Below are 23,610 nucleotides of genomic sequence, written 5' to 3'. Positions count from 1 at the left end.
TTCACTGGGTCATACCTACACGGTGTAAGTACAGTGTGACTGCACGTAGATAACTAAAATTATGGACCTGAAAATTGTATGAAGCACCAAGTTAACACTGTCTGTATTACTTTAATAAAGAACTCTGTCCTAGTAGGGTACATTTATATATGTGACTCAAATGATTTATTTATTATATCACTTTGACTTTATATTCAAAATTGTAGCTGAGACCTAAATGATGGTGCAATATAAGTTAAAAATTACAAATATTACAAGAGAAAGCTAGTTAAAATGAGTATATTTTAATTCTTTCCTTCCTCTAACACTTTCAAATAACGCAGTAAATGTTTACTTTATAAACATAAGCAAAATTCAAAGCAATTATAAAAGTTTTATAATTTTTTTCCTGTTTTTTTTTTTAATTGTGAGAATACCATACAGAGGAGTTACAATTACATGGGCAAGATAAGGAGTACATTTCTTATCAAGCTTGTTGCCTCCTCTTTGTTTCCCCTTCCCATCCCTTCCCATACTCCTCCCCTCCCCCATCCGATCCTCCCCCCAACCCCCCACCAAAGTTGTTAAGTTCGTTTTTCCACATAACGACTTGTACATCTCATTGTTGCAATGGGTCCACCTGTATCCCTAGCTAAACGATTTGTTTTTTTTTTCCCTTCCCCTCCACAAATTATACCAACATCAAGTAACTAAATCTGTACACTTCACAATGCTGATCTTTCAGCAACCACAAATCACCCATAATTATATAGAAATTTTATTTTGTTCAAATCTAAAATTACATGTTCCATCTTTTCATTCTGGCAGAATGGAGTGGAATAATTACTGTAATAATTCAATTAATATTTAATTAATTTTTAGATTCATTTATTGCAGAAGTAGAGATTCTTCTAGTATGAATTACTTGAAATGGCTTTTCAAATAAAAAATATTTAAAGGAGTAATGAGTGTTTAAAAAAGTAGCTTAATCTATATAAACTATGTCTTTAACCATTCAATACTCTGAGTTGAAATAGTAATAAATGCTCAAAAACACTCTGGTTTCTTTGAGTCCATGAAGGAGGTAATGTAATATCCTTGTACAATCACATGGAAGGTATATGGAGCAGAAAGAGACACATGCACATACAACATACTTGCATTTGTTTTGTCTAAGAGAACAATAGAAGTCAAGGCTGAATTGGTAAGTTGATATTTGTCATGCATAGTTATTTCATTGAATTTTAGCAAACACACTTAAAATTGCGAAGCAATGTGCTCAAAGCTATGAAAAAATTTATATACATTGGCTTACAAAAAATAATTTCTATTTAAATATTACTTAGCTTAATACTACACCATTAGACTTGGGCAAATATCCAGGATTTATGACCATATGACTAGAAGATAATGACAGATGTGTGTATACTTTGTAAAAGTTTACTAATGGGAATGCATAACATTAGGGAGGTTAATATGTGTTAACTTCTCCAAGAGGACTGTAATTAAGCAAAAGTGTCCTTCCGTCTCTTGTGAAAACTTGTAAATTGTTTCCGATTGCCAGTTTTTGAGTCAAAACATATAAGGTTAGACAGATGGCTTAATGTCACAAAGTTATTGGCTCATATAACTAGATTTTTATTACAAAGCTTGAGATGAAAACAAAAAGCACTGTGAATAATAAAGCAAAACCATACCTATTAAGTCAAATTATTCTCCAATATTGGAAATATGGTACTAAAAGTTTTAGGTGAAAGTTTGGTAAGTGTTCTGAGAAAAATCACATCAGAATATGTGTGAATAAATCTAAACCCAGTGTATGAAAGATAAAGACACAAATGTTTGTTATGAATGACCTTGAGAAATAGTTGTTAAATAGCACACACACAATTCTTTTGAGTAACAGCTTCTAGGGAAAGTGTTTGGAAAGCACTTTCCAAACACATGAACAGAAAAATAATCACTGACATGAACCTATTTTTAGTCTAAAAATACTACGTATTTTGTATAAATTTATAAACATGTGTTCATTAAATTGTATATGAGTTCATTTCTATTAATTGCCAAAATATGATTAAAATGCTATAAAACCTGTTTATTACACTGTGATTATTTCCCTGCTAACATATACTGCAAGAAATATCCATAATGATATAATGTTCAAGTTGTGTATATCCTTTAACTTTGGTGTTTAGAGGGTCAACAGACCCATGAAGGCTATTCCCTGCTTTGTTCCTCTGTCCCTCTCCTCTGATATATATATATATATATATATATATATATATATATATATATAAATTGTATGTATATACAGTCATATAGTCTTACCTATGTTATATAAAATTTTCTTTTCTCTAAATCAATTTCTATTTTTCCCAGCTATGATAAGCAAATTACTCTTGCATATGTACAAAAAAGAATAAAGTACAAATTAACAGTATGGAAAAAAAACCTTTTGCACGCAAGTATATTCATTTGCTTAGAGAATCCTAGTTTTCTGCCTCTCCCCTACCACCATTTTCCACAATGAAGCTACATAGTAAACAGTTTGATGTGATATTACTTTGTAGTTTAAGATTTTTTTGATTGATCGTCTGGTTGTGTTTATATTTTTCCCATAGTACATTGTGCTCCATTATAAATTTTCATAGGCTCTGAAGATGTTTCTGTTTTCAAAGACCATCCTACTCATTTTTCAAATGAAAATACTTGACATAATTTTTTTTCTCCTTCCTTTCTTTTCTTCTTTGTGGCAGGCATGGGATAACTCTTAACCCTTGATCCTTTGCCTTGACTTCCTCCCAAACTCTCTTCTAGCTAAACGTATGAGTGAGATATACAAGTAAAGGAAGGAAATGAATGCCTGGAAGAGAGCAGTCTTCCTGGTCAGGGGCAGGCATGTGAGAGCATTCAGCATTTCCTTCCCCATCTCTATGTGTTTTTGATGATTGGGATAGCATGGGTAGTGGAAACAGATGCTATCAATTCTGCATTTTTTGGCTGGGGATAAAGGGAGCAAAGGCTAACAGAGTCATGCTGCTTTGAAAACTGACATATACACTTCAGTTTTCAAAAAAAGAAAACCAATTGCTAGGCTTGATGGTACTGTGGATACCATTGTCCCTTTTGTTAGAAAACAGAAAGAGAAAAGACTTGAAAAACAACTAGATTATCAGTTTGTCATTAGCAGAGAAAGATTTCTCTTACCTTATCCTTGCAGCTAGCTGCTTTTTAAATACCATTCTTGAAAATTTGAAATCTGTATGCAAAACCTTTTAATTTCTCATGCTACTGTTATTTCTCATGGGAACAGAAGAGTTTCTGGAAACTCATAACGAGAAGCTGGAAAACCCGTTTCCTTCTGAATTCCACCTTCAGTGATGACTGTGCCCTTGAATGAATCATTTTCAAATACTTTGTCTGTTTCTCTCTTCTTAGGACCTGTACATTATTATGTTAGATCCCATGCTGCTTATCTCAAGCAAGTGTGATCTCAATGTTTGTATATTATTTCACAGTGGAGAATGCCTAATTAATTACAGTACCTTGGTGGCTGATAAGCTTCCCCATTAAATGTATGATATGACATGATTGGCTGATAGCTGTCATGTGTTGCATCAGTAACCTTGTAATGACAGCAATTAAACATTATTTGGTTTTTGAGACATTTTCCAAACAAGCCCAGTAGAAACTCTGAGACTAAAGGCTATACTATATTGAAAGGTTTGAAAAAAATGAGAACCAGAGTGCCTCAGGATACCAACTATATCCCTCTTTACCCCTGCTTTATTAAGTCACATATATCAGAATCTGGGGAGTTGAAGGCATTTTTTTAGTTAGTGATGAACCCTTGTTTCAGCTCTTGGGCGTCATCTACTTCAGTGCCTCAAGTGTTAATAAGCTCTGGACTTCTGTTCCTGTCATATGCAGAAGGAGACACTGTTGCCTGCCCTGAACAGGCCCCCAAATGAAGTATTAAGACCAACTAGCTTCTGTTGAAATGCCTTTGACTTTCCACTTGTATTTGTACAAAAGCTGAATGGTAAGAACAATCCATGCTCCACCATGGAAATAGGAGTTTGTGGACACTAAAGGCTAGATGTTCAGAGAGGTCTTTTTGAATGTACCTACAATACGATGAGGCTGTCAAGAAATAGTGAAATTTAGACCCAGACTAACTTGCTGAGTCCTTTTAGGATTAAGTGAGCTAAAATGCTATTTATAATAAATGTATTGTTTGTGTTGTGCTGTTAGAGTTGTTATTTGTTTCTTTATATTTTGAGTTATGAGCATAATGCTCTAAAATAATATTTTCCAGTGTCCTGATCCCTTATTGGATTACAAATTACAATTTCATACTTTTGGGCTTGCAACTCTTGAGTTTAGGGAAATGGAAAGCAAAGAGTTGGGTGAGACACATATAGAACAAAGTCAAGATTACAAGAAGATAACTATTATATTTGAAAATGAAACTGGAGAAGAACAGTGTAGTGTAGAGGAAATTTTACGTATAAGAGTTTAAGAAATATTTTGTTACCATCAATGAAAATTTGATCACATTTAATTCTCTACTATGATTTCATGTTGGGGAAAACCTAAGATAAGCAACATAGGATTTGAATGTGAAGTAGTCCTCTCTTCATTCTTGTTCATGTGCCATATTGTATTACCCAAGAAGTCCCTATTCATTTTCTGATCAGCTTTCATTATCCAGAATATCATACTTAGGATGGCTTGGCAGCCATACTGCAAGAAACTGGTTGGCAGTTGTTTTTTCTTTAATTTTTAATTTTTTTTCTTGTGAAAATACCGTGCAGAGGGGTTACAATTACATGAGCAAGGTAATGAGTACATTTCTTATCAAGCATTGTTGCCTCCTTTGTTTTTCCCCTACCATCCCTTCCCTCCCACCTCCAGGACTATACTCCCCTCCCCCCACCTCGCCCTGGCCTCCCCACCAAAGTTGTAAAGTTTGTTTTTCAACAGAGCATTTTGCACATCTCATTGTTGCAATGGGTCCACCTATATCCCTATTTAAACAATTTTTTCCTTCCTCTCCCCAAGGCAGTTTTTAACCTGATTTTTAAGAAAAATAGCCTTAAACCAATTATTTCTACAATTTAGGAGCAAGAAATAATCTGAGTATTGTTAAATTACATGGATAATCAAGATGCTGGCCAAAAAGACCTCTGTAATTAGACAAAACCATCACAACAACAAAATATTTTAGCAATATATAGATTTTACATAATTTCATTATCTATACCTCCCCTAAAATACAATTGTGTGAAATAGCATCACAGTGAGCTATTTTAGACTGTAGCTTTCCCATTCTTAGACTACAGAAATTAACAGAAAAATCTCATGCAGGGTTAAATTAGTTTCCACAAAAAGTATTTGAGTTCACTTTTCTTATAATTTGTATTTAAAAATTTATTGTATTTTACAATTATTATTCATGAGCAAGCACAAACAACTCAGTAATAGAACTAATGGTATGCCACAAGATGCAATTAAAATTGCTTAGGTAAAACAGGTTTACTGTCAGGACCTCTTTTGGAGAGATAGCAAGTGCCCAATTGTGCAAGAGATTGTTGAGTATGGAAATGTTTAATTTGGCTAGTGATCTGGGTTTGATAGGCAATCACTTTGGTTATGAGAGATCTGTGGTTTCTATATCACCCTTTTGCAAATGAAAATGATGGGATGTAAGGATCATAAAGAGAAAGTTCACTCAAAAAGCAAAGAAGGGAAAATATAAGGATTTCATTTTTCTTTGAAAATCCACTACAGCTAAGGCTTCTTATTCCATCAAATGCTGGAGGCAATCTACCTCCCCAGCTCACCTTTCACCTCTCACATTTCTATTCAAAGCTTGTCAGGCCAGATGGCCATAAATGCTATCTTTATGGAATCATGAACCTTAGTACTTTGTCTGCATTATGCAAATATTAATCAAAGTCCCAAGATTTTAAGAAGAAAAAAAGGTCAACTTGTAAGAATTGGAGAAACACTGCTACAAGCAAACTCTCACATGTCTCAGAAGGAAGACTGCTTAGAGGGTGTCTAAGAAGACAGTTTTTTGAAAGGACCTACTCAACAAAGGAAAACAATAAGAGTCTCACAAGTGGCCACGAAGATACCAAATTCCACAGTTCAAATAACCCATCAATTTTCTCTCAGACTCTCACTGCTTCTAGGCCTACTCTTTGAAATCAGGGACCAAAGCCCAGCCAGCACTAAAGATATTTTGGTTAAACTTACCTTTTTAGTGACTAGCTTTTCTTAGTGACTTGCTGGCAAAATAACAGGAGTTCTATCTACTGAAAGTCCCATACATTAGGATGGTTCCTGTGGGTGTCTAGGCATGGAGAAAGAACCAGAAACATCAGAAAGGAGGATAATACTGTACACCAGCTGGAAACACCTCGTAATTTCATAACACGACAGCATAGAATTGCTACAGTCTATGGAGTCAATAAAAAGCAAGCAAAAATAGTCTTAAAATTACAGAAAATTATTAAGTATTTTAAATATATTGTTACTCTAAAGAAAGAGAAAGGACAGAATGAGAAAGAGAGAAGAGAGAGAGAAAGGAGACAGAGACAGAGAGACAGAATTCACAGTGGTGCTGAAGCTTGACCTCAACGTCTGGCAGCTGTCTCTTAGTTTCATTTTGTTTTGTTTTTAATTAAGAATAAGTGATCTAGCTTTTGGATGACAGCTTAATGTTCGGTATTTGGTGGTTGATTGGAGTCTTGGATTTTGCTGCCAGGGCTAGATTTGAACAAGTATCCTCAGATCTTGTCATTCTGAGTAGTTAGGATTACAGGCATGAGCCACTGGTGCCAAGCTTGTTTGTAGTATTCTTAAAGAGACATTTCTAAAATGAAGTAGTATGGTAGGATCTGTCTGTTCAGTCATTTTCCAGTACTTTTTTGGATCCCTTGGATCCTGCAGAAATTTTCTAGATTCTTAATGAGAATCACGTGTGCCTACTGGTTTCTTTTTACCTAGAATTTTTATTTCTATTAATTTTTATTTCAAGGTTTTATTATTCGAATTTACTTAGTCTTCCTCCCTCCATTCATGTTCCTCTTTATTTGCCCTCCCCCCAAAAATATGTTTCCATTCCCTGGTATTCATTTTGATACACAGTCCACCCCTACAAGAGTTACATCTTTGTGCTCTTCACCTAAGTACACATCACGTCTTTCATTGTATTCAATGTATTCTAACAAAACACATAGACCCCAAAGAAAAACCAGGGCACTGACATAGCTATTTCATCTGCTTTAAATGCTTGCCTTTCTCAAAAGGCATCACACAATGAAGAAAACAAACCTTGTAGAGTAATGATGTTCACAATTCTCCATTTGCATTTAAAACCTGGCTTTTTCTACACAGGCATAGAGCTGATTAGTGTCGTGACTTTGCATTTGCCCACACACAGAAAAATAAAAGCCATGGCCCTCTACTGCGTTTCCCTCATAGAGTTTCACATATTTGGCCACACTTCTGACATGTGAAACACAAGAACTGTACCAAAGAGAAAAAGCTTTTCTTTCTCCTTTTGTAGAGAATTTGTTCCAACTTGTCTCTACACATCTGTATGGATTGTGGATGAATGCTGCTTCTTTCATGAAATCCCATAAGGTGTTTCTGCAATGAGCAACACTCATTTAACAAGTGCACTCTGCCATGCAGGCGGGACCTGCCAGGAGCAACAGCATGCCTGGAACGGAAATGTTGTTTAATGAATATTTATTGATTATGAATATTCATTAAATTAACATCTTTATGGCTGGCCCCAGGCTTTGTAACTTCTGTGGCAATAAAGTGGTTAAGTAAAGTTTTCAAGCCAGTCTTGAAGCCCTGTGAGATTCAGAAAACTATGAGGATTACTAAGACCAAGTTTTTGGTGGTGGTTGTTGTTTTGTTTTTGTTTTTAAAGAGATATATCTCAGAAATTTGGCTACATTTGGCATCACAATCTTTGATTTGGGGAACCTAGATCAGAGTGACTTGCCCCTTTATTTCTGATTTGTTGTTGCTGTTGTTGTTGCTACAGTCTCTAGAGCAGAGCTGCGTAGTATCAGTCCTCTGATTGTGTGTTTCATTCTTTTTGTTTTTGCTTTTCGCTTCATGCTTTCACTTACTGAACTAAATGTGGGTAGGATCACATTTAGCATGAAGTACTAAGCAAGATTCTCTGGATCTTTTGGGTGGTAGATAGGCTTGCCATATTTTTAACCCATTTCGAAGAAAATAACCTTCCCAAATCATATTTTGGTCATGCAATTTCCTGATTACATTTATCAATGATTTTTTTCCATTGCCTTTAACATAAAAATCCAAGGTCTTCATGCTAGATTATGCTGTCTTTTCATCTTTATTTCTTACCAGCTTCTACTTTGATGTTAAGTGCCAAGTATAACTCATGATTATTCTTGTATATAGGCCTTGGAACATGTTTTACCTTTGGACCCCAATTCTTCTCTCTTCACCCTAATTCTTTAATCTGGTTTATCTATTGCTCATCTTTTTGATATTTTCTTATGCCTCATTTCCCTTGGAAAGTCTTTCTGGGTCTCTAATGACTGGCATAGTTGCTCATTCTTTGAGCCTTCACAGTATTCAGACTTACTGCTGTTCTAGGATCTAGTACACTGCACTGAAGTTCCCTCATTAGTCTTCTCTATAGACTCCCAGTCTCCTTAAAACTTGGAAAACTGGCATTTTGTCCAGCAATGAAATGTCAGCATTCAGATCAGTGCACAAGCAGCATATCATAGGTGCTTAACTTATAGGTTTATTTACTAAAGCAAACTAAGCAGCATGTTTGATTCAGCCAGAAGCCTTCTTGGAAGGCCTTGTTCAATCTGAAAAACTCCCTTCAGGAAGCATTAATTTAAAAATGACCATGGATTTTATGTCTCAATATTTGAGAAAATAATTAAGGGGCTTGGAAATTCATATTATATTTATTGTAGGATAAACTCAAAACAAAATTCCATTTTCATTTGGCTTTCACTACTTTCTCTTTTAAATAATAGCCTATATTCTTGTTTAACCAGAAAAGAAACAACAGCCGGGCACCAGTGGCTCATGCCTGCAACCCTAGCTACTCAGGAGGCTAAGATCTGAAGATCAAAGTTCAAAGCCAACCTCGGGGCAGGAAAGTCCGTGAGACTCTTATGGTCAATTAAAAGCCAGAAGTGGTGCTACCCTTGAGCTGAAAAGTGCAGGAACAGCACCTAGGCCCAAAGTTCAAGCCCCACAACCGCCCCCCCCCCCAAAAATAAAAGAAAAAAAAGAAAAGAAAAAGAAAAAGAAAAAGAGAAAAAGAAAAGCAACACCAACAACAAAACTACATGATGATAGTTAAAAAAGAGGCATTACTATAAAAGGTAGTTTACAGAATATATTGAAAAAATGTGGTGGTACTCTGTTAGGAAGAAATTTGAAACTATAAACGTAAATTGGAACCAGAAATGAAGAAGAGTTCTTTTAATTGTATCTTGTGCATTGCTATTGGGAAATTTTCCTTCTCAGGCTTATTTTCTACTTCTCAGATCACCTGGAAGCTGCTTCAATTCATATCATGTCATTCAATAAATAGCCTAGATGAAATTAGATTTCCTTTTATAAAATTTCTGGGGAAAATATGATAATTTTAACTAGGAGATAAGGAAAAGTTTATTAGCCATTTACTAAGGAAGGTAAATAACTGTTGTAACAATACACTTCTGATTTTTATCCAGTTTGTGGACAAATCACAGGCTTTTCCAATTTCTATAATTTTATAAGCCAAAATGCCTTGTAATAAGTACCTATATAAATAAAATATAAATGGATGGATGATCTCTTTCTATTAGATCTGTTTCCTGTAAATATACCTAACTTGTGTGGTTATAGCACTAATATTAAGAAAAGCTAATTTATATGGTGACAAATGAAATGCTATTATAATTAAAATAAATAATTTTAAGAGTGAAGTCAAACAAAAAAATTTAAAGTACACACTTAAGCTACCTGGAGAATAAAAAGTTGAAGAGACTTACAAGTTACTGAACTTGGCAATATTGCTCTTATAAATTATGACTGGGTCTATTTCTTAGCTTTCAATAAATTCCCAATGTTAAAAAACACATATTTTTCTTAGAGACATTACAAAAGCAAATCTAATTCCACTAGGTTACTTTATAGAATAGCACGATATAAACTGAGGCAAGTTAAGATGTAGTCTGAGAAGCATAAAGTATGCCTGAGAAGGAAAATTCACCAATAGAAATGCATAAAATACAAATATGAGAAGCCAGAAAGCCACTAAAATAGACTGTAGTTTGTGTCTCAGGAGTGTGAAAAATAAGGAGATTTCTTTTCCAACTCATCAGATCATCAGAGAATGTTCAGGTTTTCTTCCCCTGGTTGGTCTATTTCCAATAAAACAAAATGAAAGAGCATCATTCAGTTTGAATGGAGAATGACTCACTTCAATGAATTGGGCAATACTCTTTCACATGATGGTAGGGCAGGGGTAGGTGGGTATTGTCTGCTTCATTCAGCATACCAGTTCTCCACAATCATCCTCCCAGATAGACTCAACCTGTATAAGCAAATATCTGGGCATTCCCTGGCTCAGTCCTGTTGACACATAAAACCAGCCATCATTTGAACAGATCTCTGTTCTGAATTTTAGGCCCAAATAATGTCTATCCTTCCCTTTTACTAGGGTTATGGGTGCCTTCTTAAGAATCTTCAAAGATATTTCTAGTAGATATAATTTCTCTCTTTACATCATCAGAGTGCATGTTTATTTAGTATTATGTGACTGGCTTTCTAGGTTTATTTGCCTCTCTCTGTCTTGCTGTGGCTGCTTCAAGCATTGTGTCCCTTCCTCTTTATCCAGTAAATTTCAAGATAGAGAATATTGCTACTCAGAGTCAAAAAGTGACTCTAGTGAGACCCTTCAGATTTTCTCCACCCATCTCCTGTGTCACAACTTCAAGTTTTTCTCTGGAAAAAAATAAAGGATTCTTTTCAAGAAGGCAGTGCTATCTTTTGTGTAGGCTTCCTTCCCATGGTTGAGCTAGTAGTGGCACCAAGATTGCTTTGCTTACCATCTCTGCCCAGAGTCTATCATCTGTCTGTGTATGAGCAGAGTGGAACTTCCTGTTACTCTGTCTAGAGCTGGATGCTCCATTGTGCTCCCCATATCCCATCCTTTTTCATTCTTTAGTTCCCCATCGCCCTGCGCATGGCAAAATAATGCCTCTGTGTACAGACTTTCTGCATTAACTCCAGTAGCAGCAAACCATTGCACTGTTACTGAACCAAAGACTGCAAATGTAAGAACTGCCTTGCTAACTACATCAGAGGCATCAATCCTTTATGTTCATGTCAGAATACTTCTGCCTCGGGCTCCCTTGGGCAAGTCTGACCCCATTTGCAGTTGTTTCTAGTTTCCCTGTGGAGATGGGGCTCGCTGTTTAATGTTTAACAAATGCTCTACAACACAGGGGTCCAGCTGCAACATTTTCCCTAATCAGAATGATGTCATAAGCCCAGGTCCCAAAGCTGCTGTTCCTTTAGGGGATGGTCTGATTCTGCTTGCTCTGCTGCTGCTAAGACCAGGCAGCCTCCTGGAGCAGGGCTCTGTGGGCCTGAGGCTACTAGCTGCCTGCACTTAGGCTTGCAGGAGAAAAATGAAGTAGATATGGCTTAGTATATCTAAGGGTAGAACTAGCAACAACCGTCAAAGTTATAGGAAAGCAGCTTTAGATTTAACCTAAGGAAACACTGCACAATAAACTAATTGCATCTAATAATAAAATAGACCTCATGGGTTCCCTTTAATAATGACCAAAACCAAAAAGGATAAACAGAGGATTGCCATATTGGTATACAGATTTGCCAGACTGCTTCAAAGACTCTTGGAGCTTTGAATTTTATCTTAAGCATTTTCTCCCTCCTTCCCTTGCTATTTTTTTTATAATCCTTCTTTCTACCTTCCTTTCCTTCCACCCTCCTACTTTCCCTCCCTCCCTCTCTCTCTTTATTCCTCTAGCCTCCCTCCCTCTCTTCTCTCTCCTTCCTTTCTTCCCTCATTTCCTTTCTTAGTCCTTCTCTTCTTTCCACTCTCCATTCTTTTCAATCCATTTATCTTGGTGTTAAACTAAACTTAATTGAAATTCAATTATACACAAAAGAGTATTTTCTTTTCTTTCAAAATCATTAGAAAAAATAATGGTTGAATCTCTTTTTTCCTTTCTTGGTTTCTTTGTTCCTCTTTTATTTTTAAAGAAGTCAAAAGATGTATGCTTATTAAGTGAGTGATCCCATTCTTGGAGTACTTCACTTTCAAGATCTTTACTTCCTCTCAATACCTATAGCCAGTGGAGGAAAGCACATCTGTCTTTGAACTGTTGGTTGTCAAACATCTTCCATAACATCAGTGCCGCAGTTTGGATGTCAGTTTTCACCACCTCATCTCAGTTGAAATTGTGAGCAGTTACCTTTAAGATCTTTCATGCCTAAGAAACACTTGCCCACAAGCATAGCTGTGCTTTTCCTCATAGAAATTCAGATTAGTAGATGATCTTTTAAGCTTTCCATTACAGAGCTAGCATAAAACCTGCTTACTGAAGAGCTCCTATTTTAGAAGTTGGCTTTCCACCAAATTGTTGGAAATTCAGGAATAAAACAAATCTGATTCTTGTCTTTTCTGCTGATATGTTTTGCTTTTCAGTGGTCAGACTTCACATCTTAATTCTGGCCACTTAACTCAGATCAAAATACTTATTGTTGACTTCCCCAGGGTGACACACTAGTCCTTCAGCATTTGAAAATTGCTCTTTTATGCCAAGACATCTGGGTAATTTCTCTGAAAAAAAATCTCTGACCTTGGGGGTAATACTTTATTTGTAAAATAGCAGAGCAGTAGTGATCAAGCAGTGTCAAGTAAAGATTCTTTGGTATTTATCCTAGTGTGTTTTTTTTTTTTCCTTAGAAGACAGTAAATACATTTTGTTTGCCAAACATACCACATTGATCTGAGAACCAAAACAACTTTGAGGAAGTTTTCCTGAGATGCATTTTGCCAGGTTTGATTATGTACCACGGAGTTATGACCACCTCATGTCTATATTCCACTACATCAAGCCTCATATTAACAAGCATGCAACAACTTTGTTGCCAATATTTTAAAGATCTTCTTATTAGATTAAATTGCTTTCCAATTACTGTGATATTTCTCTTTGGGTGAGGGAATAAACCCATGCAGTTTGTGATCTATATCTGCAAATTTTGATATCACATCTCTATTGAAAGTCTAACAAGCATCTTATCTGACTATGTTTGAAACTAAACTCATGACTAATGTGACCTAAATTGTGATTAAGTGACCTAATTGGTCACTTTTCCAGACTTCTACATTATAATAAATAGCTCTTCTTATTCCTTGATACTCTGACAAAGTTCCTTAAGCTTTTATTAAAAACTACTTGATTGTATATATACATAATACCTATATATACATATATATTCTCGGATTGTGATTCTTGAGTTTGAATTCATAGAGGACAATAATTTCTCTGCTAAAGTCATTGGTGATATAAAGAAAAGACAGCTACTTACCCAATACAAAGAATCATTTGGTGCAAACTTCAGAAATACATTTTTATTTAATATTTAATCATCACCATGATTCCATTATTTACATCTCTGTCTTTATTTCTCTCCCTATCCAAGCATATCTCCAAGTCCATTATTTCAAATTCCTTTTTAAAATGTTCTCAATTCATTCTTTACCTCTTTACCACATCCACCAAACCCCTCCTCATGAATGAAAACAATTTTCTTCTTCCCTTGAGACATTGAAAATTTTTTTTAAAAAAACCATGAGAAAATACTAACTTTCTAGTCCACATTTATACCAGGAAATATCAGACAGAGCTACTACTCTATCGTTTCAAGGCTTTCTTCCTTTCTATTTCTTTCCCATACTTCTACATATCCTATCCCCAAACTTTTTTTTCCAGAATTGAATCATTTTTTTCCCTGTAGAATTACAAGTCTTTGTTGTTGTTGCTGTTGTTGTTGGTTGTGGGGCTTGAACTCTGGGCCTGAGTGCTGTCCCTCAGCTCTTCAGCTCAAGGCAAACACTCTACCACTTGAGCTACAGTGACACTTCCAACAAGTCTTATTTATGAAATATTCTATGATGTCTAATCTATTTATAGTTTGTCCTGCTTTAGCAGGCCAAATCAAAGCGTGAGCAACGGGTTTATTAGAAATGGTCAGGTTGAGCCTAGGAAGTGACTAATAGTTTCAAACTCCTCTTTAAGAAATCCAACAGTTTAATATGACTGTACAAACTTTAGTGTATGAACATATGTGGTTAGCTAATAGCTTACAATCTGGGAATACATATAAGCATATACTACCATTACCAAGAAGGTTTCCTACATTTCAGTCAAGGCTCTGCCACATATTCCTAGACTTTATAATGGCTCCTCAGTTCTTGGGGTTTAGTTTTCTCCTTCATAAAATGTCTGGATGTTACTCAACACAACTATAATAGAGAGTTTGTAGGAAGGTCACAAATGCAATCCATGTAACAGCATAGTATTCCATATTAAATGTTTGATAAATATCAGTGGTTAATATTAATTTTCTATGCTCATTATATGGCTGATCTGGTACAGTTTTGTAATCAGATTCATGTGATCTGACAGGAAGTAACAGTGATATCTTATGCTTTTTCTTGATTTGAAGCCCATTTTCATTGATTTAGCTAGGTATACTGGGGTTAGGACAAAAGTAGAATCTTCATACACAACCATCTCTAAGATTAGCTCTGGATAGCCTAGAGATTGGAAAGTTTGTGAGACCTTGCTGTAAGACACTGACACAGAATGGGTTACCATGGAAAATTGCTCTGAAGAAGCATTGGAAGTCTGAGTGGACTCAGGCATGATCAGAAGGAAGGAAGGCTGCTCATGGAGAGGCAGTGCAGGCATTATGAGGAAAAGAGTTTGCACGAGAGTAATAATGACTATTAGTGTTACTGTGTGGTGAGGAGAATAAAGTAAGAGTAGGAGGCTAAAGAGACTAAAATAGATCACTCACTCTATTAATCCATGTTGAAGTGGTCTAAAGCAGACCTGGTGAGTTGATGGAAAGGGAATGAATTTTTCTAGAATAACTTTGTCATGCTCTTCTACCTCAAATTCCTATTTGAAGCTAGGCTCTAGTGGTTCAGGATTATATTCTTAGCAACTCAGAAGGCTGAAATCTGAGGATTGCAGTTCAAAGCCAGGCAGGAATGCCCATGAGACCGTTATTTCCAATTAACTGTGGAAAAAACTGGGCGGTAGAACAGGGTCCAGGTCCTGAGTTCAAGCTCCAGAATTAGAAGGAAGAAGGAGAAGGAAGAGGAGGAGGAGGAGGAGGAGGAGGAGGAGGAGGAGGAGGAGGAGGAGGAGGAGGAGGAGGAGGAGGAGGAGGAGGAGGAGGAGGAGGAGGAGGAGGGAGGGAGGGAGGAAGGAAGGAAGGAAGGAAGGAAGGAAGGAAGGAAGGAAGGAAGGAAGGAAGGAAGGAAGGAAGGAAGGAAGGAAGGAAGGAAGGAAATTCCTTTTTGAGGAATTCCCTGGAACTATGCAAACCCAGATCACATTGCAAATGTTTTTGCTTTTCCAAAACAAAAGCATAGAACTTTAGATATGAGAAGTCAAATTAGGAAAGATGAACAGGTTTCTTGCTAGCCCTTGCGGAAGATGTTTCTCCAGAGCTCTTATTGGTACAGATGATAGCTAAGCTTTCTTTTGTAAAATGTAAAGGGTTGAAAATCGCAGCTGTGGCTCAAAGGAGATGACACTTTAATGGAACACAAAGCTATAAAGGCCATCCGGAATTAGGGACTCTCCAGGATGATTCTTAAGATGGCTAGGAAACTTACTTAAGTAAATAAGATAAATTTACTTCCTCAGTTGCTAGACTACAGATAGAAACAAAATAACACAGCTATGGTTACCATATGACTGTCTCACAGCAATCATGCATCCCTGACAGCCCTGAGGACTGCTGCTGTGGCCAAGGATAGTACAGTTTTATAGTTTGACTGTTAAAACTTAAGGTTCTACCTACCAGATTGGAGACATATGGGACAAAGAAGGTAGCCTGAAAGATTTAAGGGTCCCCCTATAAATGTAACCTAACTTTTTTTAAATAGTAAAATTATGGTGTGAGTTTATATTTCTAATTTATATTATGAATTCAGCAAGCCTACCATGTTTCTGGAACTTGTCCTCGTAGAATTTATAACTTGGTAGAGGGATTACAAAATAATTACAAAATAATTACATGCACATATACATTATATCATGTATTACATATATGTACATGATATATGCTATATGATATTATTTCAATACATTATTTTAAGTTTATATTTAAATTCATCTTAAATTTATGTGTGTGAAACATCATATTTATATATATTTGCATGTCAAAATTCATTATATAAAACTGAGAAAAGGCATGCAGATCAAATAAAACATTTCTATCATACATAACACAATTTAATATTTCATAACACAATTTAATATTTCACATACTTATCCTCCTTTATGATTAGGAAGTAATTGTACTATACAGCATGTATGTCTTACCTATTAGAGATTTTTTTTTAAAATAATATATCTTGATACTTTTTCAATGTCAAATAATCTTCATCCATCAACAAGAAATTTTGCATGGCATATGTGCCATAATTCTTTGAAATATTCTCTTATTGTTGAACATCTAAACTGTTTTACAATTTTCATCATTATATACAACATCCTGTTCAAGAATATAAATGTCTGTCTCCATTGCCTAGTTTTCTCACAAAGCAGATTTGTATAAGTGCAATTACATGTCGGGAGGTCCTGACCCTTTATAATACTGTATGTTGCCAAGTTCCTTTTGAAAAATGCTGTATTAATTTTAGCTTTCCTTGTCATTATAAAAATCCTCACATGACTAAACTACCAGAAATCATTTTTTTTTTTTTTTTTTTTTTGTCATGGGGCTTGAACTCGGCCTGGGCACTGTCCCTCAGCTCTTTAGCTCAGGGCGAGCGCTCTACCATTTGAGCCACAGCACCATTTCCGGCTTTCTGCATGGTTTTATCAGAGATAAGAGTCTGATGGTCTTTCATGCCCAGGCTGGATTTGAACCGCGATCCTCAGATCTCAGCCTCCTTAGTAGCTAGGATTACATGCATGAGCCACCCGTGCCCAGCATTGTAATAAATTTTTATAGTACTTGATTTTTGTTTTAATATACATTATATTGAGTAGATAAATCTACCTTGTTCATATAATTTGCCGATATTTTGAATTTATTTATGTACAAGGGATTATTTACACATTACTGATATATGGTATTAATAATATTAATGTCAAAAATATTGTCATTATTATTATTTGTTTATATATTTTAGTTCTTTGGGAAGAGTGTAAAAACATTTTTTATATAATCAAATTACTGAACTCATCTCCCTGGTTCCATCTTTCCTCTTTTACTTCCAAATTTAATATCTATTTCCATTTTTGTTTGAATTTTACATTTCAATTTATTTTTGTTTTTAAATTTTTAGTATATAAAATTAATTTTCATGTGGGTAAAGTCAAATAATTCAATAATAAGTAGTCCTAATATAATAATAAAAATAATATTCCCTCTTCATTTCCATCTCATCTGCCAGGCCCTCTTCCAACACCAAATGTTTATAAGTTTTCTAATTTTGGAGCTGACTCATACGTTACTGCAAGTATATATTCTTTATGTATTTATTCATTAACTTTTAGATAGTATCTACTAATGATTTACTGATAATGATTATTTGAATAAGGCCTATATCTCACTTCCTTAAATTTCTAATTTTATTATAATGTTAATTTTAGTTAAATCAATAAAGAATGTTTATATTATAATGTTTATATTGCATTTCCTTTGTTTGATGTTTTTCCAGAAGTTTCTAGTCATGTCTTACCTATTCACATGCACACTTTTCTATTAATTTTCTGTTATATTATGTCCAGTAAGACTAGGACATTTCTCTCTTCTCTCTCACTCAGCAAACCATTTTGCAATTCAGAATGTCTGCTTCAGGGTTTTCTGAAAGGCTATTACCCTAGGCTTCTTTTACTTTTTGTGTGTGAAAATAAAGTCATCTTCTTTCTTGAACCCCACATGCCTTACACTTATTGCTTTGCTAGTATTGGTTTCTTATTGATGTTGTATTAAATTTCCTCAGAATTGGATGTTTGGCAAAAACAATATAATGTCTTACAGTTTTGCGTGACTGGCCTCTATGGAGAAGGACAGGGCAAAGCCCCTGAGAAAGTTCCTGTTGCCTTGCAAAGGTAGTCTCTTCTGCATCCTTCATCATAGCACAAAGTGAGTTCTTACTAGGAAAGGGTGGACCACAACTAAAGCTCTAAAGGGCTGAGAGTCTTCTTAGCCCAAATCTTCATAGATATCCATTTGTATGTCCCTTTCCACATTTCACAGTCGAAGCAGTGTCCTAGCATTAGCATAATATATTTGACTTGCCTGACCACTTAAACATTTCTCTAGCTCTATGATTCTAATCACCACAGCCTCAGTCTGATGCTCCCCTCTCCCTTATAATTTCCGAAGGCCTTAAGCATGGAACTTGCAATAGTGCTCTCCCCAAAGATAACTTTTATTTTTTATGCCATCCTAGATGAACACTAGCCACCATGATCATATTCTAGATACTATCCCAACTATAAATGCCTATGAGGAGACTGAGTCTGTTTAATACCAATCATTTGTGTTTTCAGATCATTCTTGACACCACATATATGATGGTTACTTCAAGCAACCATTATAGGAATTTTATATGTACAACTGGCTTGATGAAAGGCATGCATTCAATGGGTAAAAGAGATGGGAGCATGAAGAGCAGGGAGAGAATTTAGGCCATCATGGGGATCTTATATCTGCGAAGAAGAGGGGAAAGAAAGGACTGGGTAGGAAGGGTCTGCTTGCATTTTAATTCTGAGAAGGTTTTAGGTAAGCTGATGAGAATTCTCAAGCCAACCATGTGTGAAAGGAGTCCCATATCTTGTAGTAATTCATCTTTATTCAGCCGCCAACTATGCTCAGTCATTGGCTTGTGGAAACCCATGGGAAGTGTGGTTAGTGTGAACACAATGAACCGGGGCCGTGACTTAGCATTCCTACACAGGTGACATAAATAGTGTGTTTTCATGGAAACCAGAAAAAGTTTTAGAAACATTTTTACAGTATTCTCCACTACTTTCTCCTTTTCTCATTAGGATAATTTACTCATTTCATTCTTTTTTTTTAGATCACACATTTTCCAATACCCAATGACCTCTGATTCTCTTTACAGTGTACGAGATTCGTTAATGGTCTGAATAATTGAAGAGCCTGATAGATAACTCGGCATACATTGTAACTCTATCATCCAGAAGAGAGAAGCTTTGCTTTGCAAAAGCTATGTATTGCTCATATTTAGATGAGTAGTTGAATGCTTAGGAAAACTCTAAATGTTTACTGGGCATGACTTAGAACCTTTTGCACATGTAAGACTGTAGTAAAGCAGCATCTGACTAACTTTTATAATCAATTTTCAACCAATCCCCGTGTATCTTTACATCCTGGCTCTATCTGACCTTGTTGTTTCTAATATTTAAACCTGGTCTTGGCTATGAAATGGAAATTAGCCATGAGTTCTACAATCTTAGTTTTCTCAGGATTACAAGTTATTTATTCTTCCTTCCTTTGCTTCCTATTTCCAGAAACTTGATTTAAAAAAATCTCCCCAGGATTATTGGTGAACCTCTCTCATTTCATGCTTCCCTTTTCAACTCTTCTTGCCATTTTGATTCAAGTTGGTTCATTTATTCTCTATTTTGAAGGATCTTTGGAGAGAAGGGAATGACATGTGTGGTGGTCAATCTGTCATAGTGACATGGAAAATTTCATATCAAGTTAAAAATCTGCACAGAAAGCTGGGTGCTTGTAATCCTAGAAACTTGAAAAATTGTTATCTGGAAGGTTGCAGTTCAATCCTCAAGATTTCATCTCCAATAAATCAGAAAAATGCTTAACTGGAGGCATGGGTCTAGTGGTAGAGTCTCAGCCAGGAACAAGAATGCAAGGCTCTGAGTTCAAGCTCCAGTATTAGTGCGCAAATGCAAAAATGTACAGAAGAGTCTTAACATACAGTGTTTACCATTCACTATGATTTTTGTAGTGAGATCTCTGTATTTGCCATTTTGATGTTATTTTGAAGCCAGTAGGGTATTGTTGATAAACTTTAATATGTCAAACTTCCAAGGTGAGTGTTAGCTACTTTACTTTGCTCATGTCCACATCTTCAGTTAAATGGCACCAAAGTAAAAGTTTTGTTAAGTAAACTTAACAGTTTATGGTTCAGACAACAAACAGACTTCTTTCTTTCCGCTGTACAAGTAGAAGTATAGGTTTTGTTTTGATTTTTTCCTTTTTTCTTTAAAAAATGGAACATATTCTGGTCTTGTAATGTTAACGTTCAAATCAAAATTATATTATGTGAATCTGTCTGTCTAAAGCTTTTGTGGGTTATTCTTCATGCATTTTATATCAATGAATGAAGAATTATTCTTTCTCACCAGGATTTCAGAAAAACTATGCTCGAAACTCTAAAATATGGATGTTTTTTAAGTTGCACACCAATCTACTTAGAGAAGTATAATATAATAAGGTACATGATATATTAAGTCAATTTGATCCCAGCTTTTCTGTTCTGAAACTATGGTAGAAGGCATTTTCCTGGAGGATAGCTGAACTTTGATGGTCCTGGAGAAATGTTGGTTTGCATGGCAAAGGGGAGGCTTTGAGTCTCTGTCTCACTCTGTCTCTATTTCTCTCTGTTTCTATCTCTACCTGTCTGTCTCTCTCACTCTCTGTCTCACTCTCTCTCAGACACATACATACACACTTAGCCTTAAAATAATAAGAACCTCAACTACTGAATCTCAGAAGCAGCACTATCTTTTCTTTCAGTATCAACCTGAAAGGTAGGTTTGCTCAAGAGTTGAATAGAGTGAGTAGGGTTGAGTTTTGAGACAAGTGCAAGTGAAAAACCTCAATGAAATGAGGAAACAGTAAGCAGAAAGTATTCACCAGCCCCTCAAAGCTGAAACAGCTTTATATCAACTTTAAATTAAATGTAAAAAAATCATCAAAGAAAATGGTGCAATATATTTTCCTCTGCTTCATTTCTTTTACATTGCCTTCTCCTGGGCATTTTGCTTATGTAGAAGGGTAATGTGTTTAGACATTTTGGAGCTAAGCAGTCATAAAACTGTATAGGCACAGCTTGGAACCTCCATCCACAAATTAGAAAGATCCCCTAGACTTGCTCATTTTATAAACAGTGTGTGAAGAAATAGAGAAAGCAAAACAAACAAAACCCCAGGAAGGTAGTTTAGTTGTTTTTTTTTTGTTTGGTTTTCCCCCAACTCTCCACTTATATAATTTCTAAATAGTCTATTTGATAATTATACACCAAAATATGATGCAAAGTAATGTAAATATAATTTTCATCAAACAATAGAAAAAAATCTTTAAAAATGCCTTCAGCAATGCCAGCTGGAATTCAATAGACTTTATACATTTTTGAAATAAATAGCAAAAAACTTTTCTTTATAGTAAAAAGCAAAGCATAATTGAAACAAGCATCAGTAAACATTTGTTTTGATTAAAAATCTTTTTTTCTTGTTGTAAACTACAATCTTCAGAAGTTATTAGTAGGCAGAAGTAAGCTTATCTTGCTTAAAACCTCTGATGATATTTTGTATTTTCTAAACAATCTTCTTGCTTGTTGACCCATGTAATTTCAGAAAATATGCTGAACAATAAGAGTTTGGACAAAGATTCTAAGGCTCTGCTTCTGATATGCTCCTTGAATAAGGACAGCAAATAATTTGCATAAAAATATAAAATAAAGCATTGAGCATTGCATGCTGAAAGTGTAATTCCTCCAACAAAATCACAAATAACTTATCTACTTGATTCAACAGTAATTTCTTCTGGATTGCTGCTTCACCACTGAAGTCATTGAATAGGATATCAAATACCACAGTACTAAATGCTGTTATTGTTTTATATTGGATAAAACTTGTAAACAGAAAAACTTGAAAGAAATATATGAGTTAAAAAGTAAATACATATTTGTGAGCTGCTATTGCAGGCTATAATGAACAGGTTTAAAAGGCAATATTTAGTCAATACACATGCTTCAAATAAGTGACGTTCTGTATATCATTTTTTGCCAAGTCGAATAATCTATTCCATCTATTATCAAATGACAAATTTAATGATGGTGGGAAGAGAGAGAAACTGTGAATACTGGTAAAGAAATAGACTATGGTAACTATGATTGATTTTTAATATAGTACTACATTGAAGACTTAAGTGTGGTTAAAAATTAGACTATATTTAATATTTGACATACTTCAGTTACTTATAAATATCTGTTGAGTGAACGCATAAAATTTACTCATAGCAGAAGATGCCAAAATGCTCCCCAAGGAAAATGAAGTATTGTTGAATATGTTTCTGACCTCCAGTTTTATTTCATAGGGTATTTAGTATGCTTTTAACAGAAACCTGACTGTTCTGTAGAAGTTTGGGGTGTAAGTAGATTGATAACCACCTTTGATGCTCAGCAGGGAGCTCATAAATAGTTAAGCATATGCAAATTACTTGAAAGAAGTTTGTCTTCATTCGTTGTTTTAGGTCAGACTAATGATTTTCTTTTTCAAACAGAACCAAATGGATGTGTCAAAGAGGTAAAATCCTTAATAGGAGTGGACATAAATAGTTTCCAACCTGCTGCTAAGGTTACAAATGTCACTGGTAGTTGTCATTATAGCAGAGCAGAGGGTCCTTCATCATTTCAAACACATTTCCAGATCCACAGGTAGTGAGATAAGTGACCATTACCACATGCACCAAAAAGACAAACAGATGGTGTGCAGATCATTTATTTTTCTGTGTGCCTTATAGGATTCAAGCATTTTAGAAGTCATTCAGAGTCATGTGTTTTATATCAACTTATGTAAAGGCATTTACATATATTGAACCCTTGCCCTTCACTCCTGGGTTTGTTTTCTCCACCTTCCTTTTCCCACATCCGAAATGTGTATGTAAGTGTGCAACTCAAGTGTATACCTTTCCCTAGAGTGACTGTGGAAAAAATAAAGGATCTCTACTAGGATTCCAAGTGAGCATTTTCATTTAATCTTTTGCAATCTTTCTAACCCCTGGGGAATGATAAATTGTGCAATCTTTGGCATGGGCCAAAGGCTTGTGCTCTCTTACTGTGTTTTGCCCCTGAGTCTAAGTGAGGGTGGAGGGCATATTGAAAGAACGCAAAAAGATTTGCCTGGCAGAGCTGATTGAGAACTTCCTGAAGTTCTTCCCAGCAGAGTTTAAAACAGATTGTACCCACAATCTAAACAGACCACAGATATGGCCAAGAAAACTGAACTGACTGGGCAGAGTCCATTTTAGGGCTGTTTTGTTGTTTCCTGGTCCTAC

The sequence above is a fragment of the Dipodomys spectabilis genome, unplaced genomic scaffold, assembly GCF_019054845.1.
Source record: "Dipodomys spectabilis isolate Male_0828 unplaced genomic scaffold, ASM1905484v1 ptg000002l, whole genome shotgun sequence".
NCBI classification, from domain to species: Eukaryota; Metazoa; Chordata; class Mammalia; order Rodentia; family Heteromyidae; genus Dipodomys; species Dipodomys spectabilis.
This window is presented reverse-complemented; position numbering follows the sequence as displayed.